This window comes from Geotrypetes seraphini, chromosome 3 (genome assembly GCF_902459505.1).
Source record: "Geotrypetes seraphini chromosome 3, aGeoSer1.1, whole genome shotgun sequence".
Classification (NCBI taxonomy): domain Eukaryota; kingdom Metazoa; phylum Chordata; class Amphibia; order Gymnophiona; family Dermophiidae; genus Geotrypetes; species Geotrypetes seraphini.
Window position 1 is genome coordinate 10,834,075 of NC_047086.1, and position 14,217 is coordinate 10,848,291.

Sequence of the window (14,217 nt, forward strand, 5' to 3'; positions counted from 1 at the left end):
CCTCCCCCTCTGCAAGGTCCTTATGATGGACTGCACCATTTTGCTTTTTACCAGCCAATCATAATCAAGGACTGGAAGACCACGCCCCCCCCCCCCATCCTGCTCCAGCTGCTGCTCAAAAGGAGTTTTCTGTACAGTTGGTCTGTTCCACTGCACATAATAAGGGAATCTTACCCCCCCGCCCCTGCCCCCCACCCATCAACACCCCCCCCCCGTCAAAACTTCTTAAACACGACACAAAGGTGCAAACACGAATGGGAAAACGGTCTGAGCCCACAAGAGAGGGTAGCTGATGACGACAACGTCTCTTATTGTGAAAGAGCTCTGGAATTACTGTGGCAGCCCTCTTACACAATCAGAGCAGTCCTGGGGTGGCATCCATTCAGAAGGAGCCTTACAGAGAAGGTGCTTCACTTTTCAATTTAGTAAACAGATACACTGACTCACAAGGTGACTGGATAGGTTCGGGAAGGTCTTTGTGGGGTTTTTTGTTTTCTTTAATATTTTGTTGGAATAAAATATTCCACAATAACTCTCGTATGCTTCCACCCCTCCCCCATCCTCTCTGCCCCCCAGTTCCTTGGTACTTTTCAGCGCCAGCGTACAAACATGCTTCCCTAATGTCTTTCGGGCTCTTGGCGTCTACTGTACAAGTGCACACAAGTGATAATTCTACCCTGTATCCTCCACCAGGCATTTCAGGATTGGATTGCACACGTTAGCTTAACCGTGATGAGGAGAAGACCAGGGTTGACACACCTCATGGGCAGGAGTGGCACAAAAGTGGGGCGTTTCCTTAATACTGTTCCAGCTCCCCTCAAAAACCTCTTCACAGGGGTCTAACTGGTTTCCTGCAGCCCAGGATCATGGAAAACCAGCAGGTGGTCAGACTCCACCTCAGAGTTTCCAGAGGCCCCTCTCTATCCTCTGCCCCCCATCTCTTCATTTACACAGAGAAGCTCAACTTTGCCATCTCCCTCTGCCTCCTCATCTTTTTAGAGAGGCCCAGCTCTATCATCTCTCCCCCCATTGTATGAACAAGCTCAGCTCTATCATCTGCACCAATCTCCCCTTCTATATGCTTCAGATGTCTCAGCTCTCCCATCATCTTCTCCCCATCAAGTAACATATCTAGGGTTGTTTTTTGTTTTATGTCTTTTGTTAGTTCAGTACTCCCCAAATAGGGAAAAATTTAAGAGAAGATGTTGAACAGAATAAGTATTTTCGATGGGTTTGCTTGGCATCCAGTCTCTGAAAGAAAGAAAAAAAAAAATTGACCCACAGTGTAAACTGTTTGTGCTACTTCTTACATGAGTCCCACCGAAAACAAACCAAAAAAATAAAAAATGCAAAAAAAGCCTTAAAAAGTGTAACACTGAAAATATGGCATTAAAATGGATAAAAGCTATCTCTTGTAAAAAAAATATATAATAATAAAAATAACAAGAATAAAGTAAATTAGCCAATAAAATTTTCAAACTCTTCCTTTAAAAGTGCATTCTGGGTAAAGAAAGAGCGGCCTTGGAAGGGTTCCTACTCTAGTAATAACGTCACTGTTTTTTCCTTCTCCCTTTAGAACTCAAACAGGTCCAAAAAAACTTTTTCACTACCAAAGAATAATTGTCAGTGTAGCAGCAAACCAACAACAGGTTTCAGTTTTCCGAGGGACGACGACAACAAACTCACAATACCGTCACCTCAACCTCAAAATACGCATCGCTTTGCCCAGTCCATAAATTTCAAATGATAAACAGGGGAATGTGTATATTGGTCCATATTGGTTATAAAAAAAAAGAAGATCCAAGAGCAAAAATGAAAAAAACCCCAACCCCTCAGAGAAAAGATAGCAGAGCCTTTCAGGGGAGGAGGAGGAGAAGGGAGGCTGAGAAGGCCAGGAGTCATGTTGAAATCAATGGTTTCTCTGAAGCCAAAGATGGAGGTGATGGGGGGGGGGATCTTCAGCCTAAAGCTGTCCACTGGAATCAGAAGCCCAGTTGATTGCACAGAATTTTCAGCGGCAGCCAGGGACAGGACCAGCGGATGTAGCTTGGTGACGTGACACGGCTTGTCCTGCTCCTCTTCCTCCGTGTGAGGTACCATGTTATTCAGGCATTCCTGTAAGAAAGAACATAACCAGCAGTCAGAAGGGAGTAATTCCTGAATGTTCTTGTGGTTTGGCGTAGGGTTACCATATGGCTCCAGAAAAAGGAGGACGGATTGAAACGTACGGGTTTTACTTCCATTTCTTTCAGTAGAAGTAAAACCCGGATGTCTCAATCCATCCTCCTTTTTCTGGAGCCATGTTAACCATTTGGGTAGGGGGCCTCGAAGCAGCAAACAATCCAGCGCTATCCTTGTTCCATCTTCCCAAGCTGCATGGGAGTTCTTCTCCTGCGGGCCTGCCAGTAGGGGGAGGGGGTACGGTGGTTCAATATCATCATTTGAACTGTCAGGGACAGGCAGGCTTCCTGGGAGTCCTTCAGGACCTATCTGACTCCTGTGATTGACAATGTGATCCTGAAGCAACACCCCCTACTGGCAAAAACAATGGTGGAGGTCTATGCTGGTAGACAGAGACCCTAAATCCCCTTTTACAAAACTGCGATAGCGGTTTTTAGCATAGGCTGGCATGATGAATGCTCTGCGCTGCTCCTGACCCTCATAGATCCTAGAGCAGAGCAGAGCATTCAGCGTGCCACTGTTTTATACAAAAAAAGGGGGGGAAGGGGGTTAGACAAGTATTAAAAACCAAGGCTAAAGATGTAATATCTGATTACGTAAAGATAGATAGCTTGTTTGGATTTTGCTTTAATGATCTTTGTAAATTAACTACTGATTGGGTGATTATATGATTTTTTTTCCCCATCTGGCTAAGGGTTAGTGTGGGAACTTGCTTTTTCTATGTGTTATAATGGAATTGTAATTTTATTGGGTTCTGTAATCCGCCTCAAACTGGCATTTCCGGTGTAGTGGGATCAAAATGTTGGAGTTAAAATATAATTTGAAAAAGATTCTTGGACAAATACAATAGACCCTCGATGGTCTGTGGATCTGCCCTGCCTTCCTCACAACTAGGGACCCTCATGCTTCCATCCATTCCCCCTATCCACACTTTTTCCAAAAAGAAATATCTCTCAGTTTCCTGCTTCTGACAACGGCCAATCCGGGTCCCAAATACCTGGCAGCAACATTCCAGAGCTGAGATTGTGATGTCATAATGCCTCATTCCACTAATGCCTTAATCCCTCCATTGCCCCAAGTACATTAGATAGACAGGGAAAACTGCTTGAGGACCTGAATAAATTCACGTGAACCTTCTGAGCTCCCCTGGAAGAACGGTAGAGAAAACTGAACGAATACTTACCCTACCTATACAGCTACTGAGACCCTTTCTCTGCTCTATGACTGGCAAGAGGCAGCAGGGTGCAGGGGATGGGAGCCCAGGAGAATTTTGCAGGTTCGGGGAATAATAAGCGACGACAGACTGATGCATGAGCTGTAATTCACCGGAGGCTGACCCGCTGACCACATTAATCACGAGCCTGCTTTTCCATCCCTTAATGAGCAATGGCAGGAACACTTTAATTGTCTAATTTATCAAAAAGCTTTCCTCCTATTCCATGCCCAGGGGAGATCCTCAGAGAAATCATCAGTAAAGAACCAGCCCATAAGCGTCTGCGCTGCCTGACCACCTGCCGGAACGCAGATACTTGTTTTCTTTCAGCCTTTTGCTCATAGAAATATCTCAGCCTAGAGCAAGGGGGTCCTTAAACTAGTTGTGCCTGCATCCATGAGGGATGTAGGAAGAGATGAAACGGGGTGCGGAGAAGGCTCTTGAAATCTGAAGCTATTTCTGGACAGAGCGAAGGCAGTTTAATGGAGTTATTGGTAGTATAACTGTGGCACTGTTAGTCTTAGGTAGTCGTCAGTGGTCACTAGTGGACGTGTGGTTTCACTGATCAATTCAAGCTTTTTAGGCGGCTTTGGTAAATTCCCCAGTTTGTATTAAATGTGATAAGGATCTTGGCACATTATCTCATGCTTTTTGGCTGTGTCCTTTAATTAAGTCTTTCTGGTCTGCCATGCTATTATATTTGGGCTCTTTATGGGATAGTCCTGTTGTGGGTTCTTCAAGGGGAGTCATTTTTGGTAAGGCAGCAGCTTGTGGGGTATTTGGTCAAGGGAGATGTCTTTTATTTCAGAACGCATGTACGATTGGACATAAATGTATGATGCAATTGTGGTTACAGAAAGAATCTCCAAGCTTTTGGCATTGGAGGAACCAGTTGCATCGTTTACTTTTATTTGAGGTCTGGGAGGTTCGGCAATCTTCTAGACCAGTGGTTCCCAAACCTGTCCTGGAGGACCCCTAGGCCAGTCGGGTTTTCAGGCTAGCCCTAATGAATATGCATGGAGCAGATTTGCATGCCTATCACTTCCATTCTATGCAAATCTCTCTCATGCATATTCATTAGGGTTATCCTGAAAACCCGACTGGCCTGGGGGTCCTCCAGGACAGGTTTGGGTACCACTGTTCTAGACGGACTCGTCTTTTTATGCAGATTTGGGATCCTTATATTCAAAACCTTTCACCTAGAGCAAGAAGTTTAATTCTCAATGAATTACATTGAAACTATGGTTGTCTAAATTGCATTCGTGATCTTTATTTTAATTAGTTATTTATTTTTGTCACCTTTCATCCAGGGAGGGGAGTGGGATGGAGGGGGGGAATGAAAAGAGTTGGAAGGAGGGGGGTGGGAGAGGGAGGAAGGGAGAGGGAAAGGAGAGGGAAGGGAAGGGGAGAGAGGGAGGTGATAATAAGGGATTATGGTTTATAATATAAAATGTTTGAAGGAATGATAATATTTGATAATATGTATTATATGGAATGGAATTTAAAAAAAAAATATATGTGATTTCATTTGTAAGGAATATATTATCTGAATGTATTTTCTTTTGCTCCTTCAATAAAATGTTTAAACTAGTAAAGGGATGTTGGAGTAAAAATGGTTTTGAATCCTTGCTCTTAAACATTCTTCATTGGTTCTCCTGCAATGTATCTGGGGATTATTGGCTGTGGCTCGCATAGATCACAAAATATGTTATCTTATGTTAATCAGTTTTTATATTCTGCTTTTACCCATTCATTTCAAGGTTGGTGAGACCTCATTTAGAATATTGTGTACAATTCTGGAGGCCGCACCTTCCAAAAGATATAAAAAAGGATGGAGTTGGTCCAGAGGAAGGCTACTAAAATGGTGTGTGGTCTTTGTCATGAGGCGTATGGGGACAAACTTAAAGATCTCAACCTGTATACTTTGGAGGAAAGGCGGGAGAGGGAAGATATGATAGAGCGAGCAGCATCCCCAACTTGCTGCCCGCACTGGCGTTGACTTTCCCTCTGACATCACTTCCTAGTCGTGGGAGCCGGAAGTAACTTCAGAGGGGACCGCTGAAGCCGGCGCAAGTAGCAGGTTAGAACAGCTACTTGCACCAGCGAAGAGCTAAAGGTACTTGGGGGGGGGGGGGGGTTGGAAGTGAAGGCGCGCGCGCAGCAGGGGGAGGAGTGGGAAGGTGCGGGGGGGGGGGGCAGAGAGCAGGAGAAGTGCCCCTACCAGCGCCCCCGGGGCAATCCACCCCCCCTGCTCCTCCCCCTCCCTACGTTGTTGGACACAGACATCCAATAGGGTTGCTAGTACCGGCAGTTACTAATATACAGTGTAATACCATCAAATCTTGTTTTTATAGACTGAGAATGATTCGCTCAATCTCTAAGTTTCTAGAGCCAAAATCACTAAATATATTAATTCACTCTTTAATTATCGCTAAGTTTGATTACTGTAATTCTTTATTAATAAATGTCACGCAAAAAGAAAAGAAGCGTTTTCAGATTATCCAGAACTCGTTCACACGACCATGTCACTCCTTTTCTGCCTAAATCTCACTGGCTTCCAGTTAACCATCATATTACTTTTAAACTTTTACTCCTAGTATTCAAAACCCTTTCCACTAATGAACCCCAATTTATTAATAATTTACTCATCCCTTATAGTACATCGCGATCTCTCCGGTCCACTAATCAAAAGCTCATGGTAGTCCCCTCCCTGAAAATTATTGGAAAGCGACGACATGATATGTTTTCGGTGATGGCTCCACAACTTTGGAACACTTTATTACTTCTCATTTATAATCTTAATGTATATTTTCTTCAAACCGCTTAGAACCTAATGGATGTAGCGGTATATAAGAAATAAATTACATTACATTACATTACTTTACCTCAGCATGTAATAGAGGAAAATAATTTGAGTCGTTTTAAAAGTAACTTAAAGAGCTTCTTTTTTAAAGATGCTTTTAATCTTTAAATTATGTTCAAATTTTACATTAGTTGTTTTTTTTTTTTCTTCAGGCTTCCACTTTTCCCTCCCTAATGTTCTTTCCTTTTATGGTTTTCTTCTGTACTTTAAAATATTGTAGTTCTGTCCCTCTTTACCTTGGTGTATTGATTAGTCTGTAAGTCTGTCTGTCTAACGTCTAACCCATTATTTTAAACAATATGGGGGTAATAATAATTTAAAAAAAAACATCTAAAAAGTGTCCTAAGTGGTTACTTGGACGATCAAAAGGCCTGATCGTCCAAGTACCCATAACCAAAGCTGGTTTTTAGACGTATCTAAAACCAACTTAGGCCTTTCCCCTGCCACTAAACGCACAGAGAGAAAAGAGGTGTGTTTAGAGGAGGGGAAAGGGCGGGCAGTGGGCGGGAGGTAGGCCGACCTACACCTAGGCATACAACAGGTATAACCAAAACAGTTTAGTCGGCACTTAGACCTTTTTGACTAAGACAAAATAAAACCAGGTCTAAGTGCCAAAAAAGGGGCCGCTGAGCTGATGGCCGCTGGCGCCATCAGTTCAGCGGCCCGGCAACCTAACCATCGCGGCAGGAGAGATGCCTCTTCTCCCCTACCGTGATGCCGTCACTCCTCTACCCGAACTGCTGCGACCCGCGGCAGTTCCAGTAGAGGAGTGATGGCATCGCGGTAGGGGAGAAGAGGCATCTCTCCTGCCGCGATGGATCACTCCCCCCCCACAAACAACATCGGGGCAAGAGGGAGCCCAAGCCCTCTTGCCCCGCCAATTATCATCGGGCCAGGAGAGAGCCCAAGCTCTCCTGGCCCTGGCGACGACCCCGCCGCTAAATGAATGGGCCAGGAGGGAGCCCAAGCCCTCCTGGCCCCGGCGACCCCCCGCTGCTAAATGAATGGGCCAGGAGGGAGCCCAAACCCTCCTGGCCCCGGTGACCCCCTACCCCCACTCCCACTCCAATACGGGCAGGAGGTATCCCAGGCCCTCCTTCCCTCGACAGAACCCCCCTCCCCCCAACGATCGCCCCCCCAGAACCCCCGATCGCCCCCCCCAGCCGACCCGCGACCTTTAGTTAAGTTGGCCAGACAGATGGGTACTAAACCCGTCCGTCCGGCAGGCAGCCCTCAGAAGATTGGGGCCGGATTGGCCCAGCCTAACCAAAGCCCCGCCTACTGGTGGGGCCCAAGGCGCCTGGACCGATGTTAATCGGCATGGCAAGAGGGCTTGGGCTCCCTCTTGCCCCGATATCGTCAGGGGTGCCACGGTTGGCCAGGGCAAGAGGGCTTGAGCTCCCTCTTGCCCCGATGTTGTCGGGAGGGGGGGGGGGTCGTGGTTTGACATGGCAGGAGGGCTTGGGCACCCTCCTGCCTGGATCGTTGTAGGGGGAGGGGGGGAATTCTGTAACCGGTGTTGTTTTTGACAGACACCGGTTACAGAATCCAGCTTTTAGGCGAAGGACTGGCTCCTCCTTCGCCTAAAAGCCCTTCTGTTGGACGTTTGGGGCTTAGGCGTTTTTTTGTTTCATTATGGCTGAAAAGTGTAGACTTGGTGTGGGTGTACTTTTAGACGTAGTGGTGATTGGACGTTTAGGCAGAGGAAGGCCATAATCAAAACATGGACGTTGTTTTGGTTATGGACACTTTCCCTGCTTCTGGGTTGAACGTTTAGGGACTTAGGCCAAAAGGGGACTTAGACGCTTTTTTTGATTATGCCCCTCCAAGTTTAAATATATGCTTTTTTAAAACTACATAAGCGATTCATCAAATTAAAATAAAACTTGAAACTTGTTCCCCCATGAATTTGTGGTTCGCGAATCGCGGACTCGCTCATTCACGGTTTTCTCCGACCGCCTCTTCCTGTAGTAAAGTTGGGCTACACCAATCAGGAGCTGCGTGTCAAAGCAGCTCCTGATTGGTGTAGCACAACTTTACTACAGGAAGAGGCGGTCAGAGTAGACCGCGAGTGATTTTTTTTCACCCGCCGGTGCTCCAGCTGCTCTTTCCTACCTTTTGACAGGCGAAAAACAGTCAGTTTTTTGAAATTCGCAGGGGTTCCTGGAACGGAACCCCTGTGAATTTCGGGGGAATACTGTAGTTAGGTCATAGTTACAAAGTTCAAGTATGTTATCATTGACTTCGTTTTGTCCCAGGAGTTGCATTGAACACTTTAGAAATGGGATTTTACAATTACCATTTCAGTGGCTCCCTGTGTTGGTACAGAAATGTTTTCTGAACCTGAGATAATGGTCGAAGGATCGTAGTGTAAGTGGTAGTTGGTCCAAGCATTTTGCTACTTGCTATTGGACAGATAAAGGTCATTTGCCCAGGCAGACTTTATATTGTTGCATGCTGGGAATTTTAATCTACATGTACTAGATGAAGGGAAAGGGATCCTATGTCCCAACACAGCTTCAGAGGCTAGGAAGGAGTGAGCAAGAGGACAGTCCAGTCTTTGTGTCAGGGGAGGAGGAGGATAAAGCTCTTGTATATACTCCACTATTTTACCTCTATGGAAGAAACCATAACGACCTCAAGGACCCTTTTGCTGCCACTATTCTCCCCATTAGATTTTTTAAAGATATAAATATTGAAAACAAAAAGAGCTATAATTGGGGAGGGGGGAGCCCTGAAATCTATTCCAATTTAATAACTTGAGATACCGCTATCTGAAAAATAATGAAGCAGTTGACAACAAACCTTAAATAATTCAATACAAGTGAATTAAATTACACAACCCAAACATCGATCAGTATAATGAAATAAAGGGGTAAAGGGGAGGTAACTAACTTTCTTTAAAGGAATAAAGCAAGGTATTTGCCTCTTAATGATCATTAAACAGCAAAATCGCACACTGCTATACCCTACAAAATCCTTTGTAACGACGGTTCACTTTTTTTCAAGAAGTACAAAGACTAGACATAGTAATACATTTAAAACAAACAGGAGTAAACATTTTTTTTTACTCAATTAATAGTTACGCTATGGATGTGGTATCATAGAAACATGATGGCAGATAAAAGTCAAATGGCCCATCTAATCTGCCCATCCGCAGTAACCATTATTTCTTTCTCTCACTGAGAGATCCCACATGCTTATCCCAGGCCCTCTTGAATTCAGACAGTCTCTGTTTCCACCACCTCTTCCTGGAGACTGTTCCACGCAATCTACCACCCTTTCTGTAAAAAAGTATTTCCTTAGATTACTCCGGAGCTTATCACCTCTTAACTTCATCCTATGCCCTTGCATTGCAGAATTTCCTTTCAAATGAAAGAGACTCGACTCATGCGCATTTACGCCATGTAGGTATTTAAATGTCTCTATCATATCTCCCCTCTCCCGCCTTTCCTCCAAAGTCTACAGATTGAGATCTTTAAGTCTGTCCCCATCTGCCTTATCACGAAGACAACGCACCATTTTAGTAGCCTTCCTCTGGACCGACTCCATCCTTTTTATATCTTTTTGAAGGTGCAGTTAACGTATCTGGGTTTAAAAAATGTTCCTGAGGGAAAGTTCATAATCTGCTATTAAGACAGACATGGAAAAAGCCACCCCTTATCATTCGGATCAATAGAATGGAATCTTACTGCTCTTTGGGATTCTGCCAGATATTTGTGACCTGGATCAGTCATTGCCGGAAGCAGGATTCTGGGCTAGATGGACCCCTTGGTCTGACCCAGTAAGGCTGTTCTTATGCAATACATACACAATAGAGTAAGTCACCGTGAGCCGCATAAGAATGAGATTCAAAGCATGTCAGTGCATGCAAAGCACTTCATTATTATGCAAATAAAATAGCAGAGTTTGTATTGAATTCCACAAGCTGCATTATTCATGGACTGGACTGGGCCCAGTGGTCTTCATCTGCTGTCATTTTCTGCATAAAAAATAATGCCAGCTCAAAGCTGAGACTATTTTACCTGCCTGGGAACATTAGACCTACTACCCATAGCCAGAGGCTGCTGGGCACCATCTTAAAGGGGCTGAAGCTACACAAATTAGGCTTACGATATGGCTCCAGAAAAAAAGAGGATGGATTGAGATACCCAGGTTTTACTTCCCTTGAAAGCAATGGAAGTAAGGAGGATGGATAGAGGTATCTGGGTTTTACTTCCATTGTCAGCAATGGAAGTAAAACCCGGATGTCTCAATCCGTCCTCCTTTTTATGGAGCCATATGGTAACCCTAAATTGAGCTCCAGGGATGCTCCTCCTCCTCCCCCCTCTGCCTATGCAAAGGGTTACCAGACATCGTGGAAAACCCAGGCATGTCCTCTTTCTAAAAGACTGTCCGGGTTCCCAGATGGACTTTCCAAAACCCGGCAATTTGTCCGGGTTTTGAAAAAACCCGAGCTCCGGCCTTCAACAAGCATGGGTGGACGATGTCACACACATCCGCACATGCTGGAAGCCCTCCAGATGCGGCCTGGAGGTCAGCAAAAAAGAAACAAGGCTTTATGGGGTGGGGCTGGAGGTGAAACAGAGTGGAGCTGAGGTAACATAAGAATTGCCGCTGCTGGGTCAGACCAGTGGTCCATCGTGCCCAGCAGTTCACTCATGCGGTGGCCCTTAGGTCAAAGACCAGTACTCTAAATGAGTTCAGCCTCACCTACATATGTTTCAGTTTAGCAGGAACTTGTCCAACTTTGTCTTGAATCCCTGGAGGGTGTTTTTCCCTATAACAGACTCCAGAAGAGCATTCCAGTTGTCTACCACTCTCTTGGTGAAGAAGAACTTCCTTACATTTGTACGGAATCTATCCCCTTTCAGCTTTAGAGAGTGCCCTCTCGTTCTCCCTTCCTTGGAGAGGGTGAACAACCTGTCTCAATATTTCTATATGTCCCCTCTGTCTCCTCTTTTCAAGGGAGAAGAGGCCCAGTTTCTCCAATCTCTCACTATACGGCAACTCCTTCAGCCCGTTAACCATTTTAGACACTCTTCTCTGGACCCTTTCGAGTAGTATCATGTTCTTCCTCATGTACCGCCGTACATGACCAGTGCTGGATGCAGTACTCCAGGTGAGATCGCACCATGGCCCGGTACAGTGGCATGATAACCTTCTTTATCATTCCTAGCATTCTGTTCACCCTTTTTGCTGCCACCGCACATTGCGTGGACGGCTTCATCGACTTGTCAATCAGAACTCCCAAGTCTCTTTCCAGTTTTTGTCCTTAAACAAAGTCTTCTTGTCTCTGATCGCTTCCTTCACCTTTATAGTGAGCCACACCGGTTCTTTGTACTTTTTCCTCTTGGATCCCTTGTTGATATGTGGTATATATAGATTTTGCGCTTTGGTGGCTGTGTCCTTAAAAAGGGACCAAGCTTGCTGTAGCGTTTTTACAGTACCATACATCCTTGTTTTCCCCTTCTTAAATATGGTTATCCTACCTATGCAGACTCCCCTGTGAAGATACTTCTAACCCTTTCAGACTTTCCCATCCCCTGTAGGCACTCCAGGCCTACCTTATTCAATGTCTGGTGGGCTAGGAAATCCAGGGCAAAAGTTCCAGTTACGTCTGCCATTACCAGCACTGGATTCAAAATGGCACTGGGGACCCCTACTGGTAATCTCACAGTACTACTGCTAAGGATCACACCACTTTATAAATGAACTTTCAACCCAGATCCAGCAGGGTCATGAGCTACTGGTAATCACTTCTGTCCCAATCCCCTTAGACCAGGGCTGCCCAAGTCCGGCCCTCGAGATGTACTGGCAGGCCAGGTTTTCAGGATATCCTCACTGAATATGCATGAGAGCGATTTGCCTACACTGGCAATATGGAGGCTCAACCATAGGTAGGTAATTTTGGCTTCCTAGACAGTAAAAAGCAACTGAGTGCAAACTCTTCATCTCACCAAGAACAATTGCACCCCTCAGAAAGCACAATGATCTTTAGAGCAAGGACTTCAGAGACCTTTTTATATTACTACACCACACAGTGGAAGAATTAATAGTTGGTCAAAACTCAATCATTAGTCCCCAAAAGCTCCAACTTCTGGTTTTTAACTTTTTAAATATTTAATAATTTAAACATATATTCAAATACCCTTCATGGTCCTAAATATGGAATCCAGCGTTTACAGGACGTTTGGGCTCCTTTTTGGAACCCTTTAACCCCAACAGCTCGTGGTTACTTACGTAACTTGTAATTAGCCCTTCCTTATCCTGTGTTCGCTCTCTGGGCTTCTCAGCCCGCCCTTGGGCTTGCTAGGCCATGGTGGTGATACTTGGATTCCTTACTACTGCACACCTATCTTGGGTGGGGAGGGGGGTAGGGGATGGGGTGAAAATGATAAAATTGTTCTTTCCTGCTCCACGACTTTTCGTGTTCAGTACCGGTTTGATTTGCTTGTTGATGAAGTTGGTATAGGTTGTTCATTTTCTTGTGCAATACGGATGATTGTTAAAAAAAAACATAAATTCAAATAACTTGAGATGCGCATGATAAATCACTTCAGTGAATTTTTAGCATATATCAGCACTTATCTGAATGTGTAACACCACTGCTATGCTAGCATAAAATGCTCAACGGGGCCTCCGTTTCACTGAACAAAGAGGCTTCTTCAGGAGCTTGCAGGAGTGCTATGTAGTCAGTCACAGTTTGAAAAAATGGCGCACATAGCGTTACACATTCAGATAAGGTAACAGAAACAAAGGGGATATTAGAAATGGGGAAAATAGGAACACAGAAGGGAGATGGTTTGTGTGGATGGGATCAGATGGTTTGCGGGGACGGGACAGGACAGGGACCAAGCTCTCGGGGATGGGGCAGGGACGGGGACTGAGCTCTCGGGGATGGGATGGGGACCAAGCTCACGGGGATGAGGCGGAGAGAGGGACAAATTTTTTCCCTGTGTCATTCTCTAACTTGTACCTTTTTTTTAAAAAAAAAAAATAATAATAAATTTCTATACCATTCTCCAAGAGGAACTTGGAACAGTTTACATGAATTTATTCAGGTACTCAAGCTCACAATCTGTTCAACGTACCTGGGGCAATGGAGGGATTGGGCAACTTGCCCAGGGTCACAGGCAGCAGGGGTTTGAACCCACAAGCTCAGGGTGCTGAAGCTCTAACCACTGCACCACACTCTCCCCCTTAAGAGTGTGCTTACGGCTTCATTTGATTTCACTGAGTGGTATTTCCAGTGGCCCAGACTCCCACACTTCTCCTGTAGCAGATTCAGGAATGATGCATGGCCACATCAAGAACAGCATGTGGTTGTGCATGCCGTACCTTAGAGGGAACCCTGGACTAGGGACAGTCGGCCCTTTTGTCAGCTGGGAGCAGAGGGAAGCAGCAAGAATCTGAAAATCTACAAGTTCTGAGTTACAGACAAATCCGACTTAAGAACAGCTTTAAAAAAATAACTCATTCTTAACCTGTATATGTAGTCTGCAATGAGGCTGATAACAGGCTCAAAACCAATCTGGCCCCTAAATGCTTCATTATACACATATCAGCAACATGTTTGCTGTTACTTAGCCTTCTGAGGCCGATTTTGGTTTTAACCTCAGATTATCGTTTCAACTATTTGGCCTGTCTTTCCAAACAGAGATACAGAAAGTCCCCTGTTCTGGTCACAGAAAATCATAAGAACATAAGAATTGCCGCTGTTGGGTCAGTCCATCGTGCCCAGCACTCCGCTCACGTGGCGGCCCCCAGGTCAAAGACCAGTGATCTAAATGAGTCCAGCCTCACCTGCATACTTTCCAGTTTAGCAAGAACTTGTCAAACTTTGTCTTGAATCCCTGGAGGGTGTTTTCCCCTATAACAGCCTCTGGAAGAGCGTTCCAGTTTTCCACCACTCTCTGGGTGAAGAAGAACTTCCTTACATTTGTCCAGAATCTACCCC

General features: G+C 45.1%; 1 protein-coding gene across 3 annotated transcripts in view; it reads right to left on the reverse strand.

Annotated features, from left to right (window-relative positions):
* Positions 1-1,943: 1,943 nt before the first annotated feature.
* The window catches only part of SOBP (sine oculis binding protein homolog), a 321,828-nt gene continuing 309,554 nt past the window's right edge, over positions 1,944-14,217 (reverse strand). For all 3 annotated transcript variants that reach the window (XM_033938324.1, XM_033938323.1, XM_033938321.1), the window contains one exon: positions 1,944-2,115. The gene's annotated coding sequence lies outside the window, so the exon portion shown is untranslated. The remainder of the gene's footprint in view (positions 2,116-14,217) is intronic.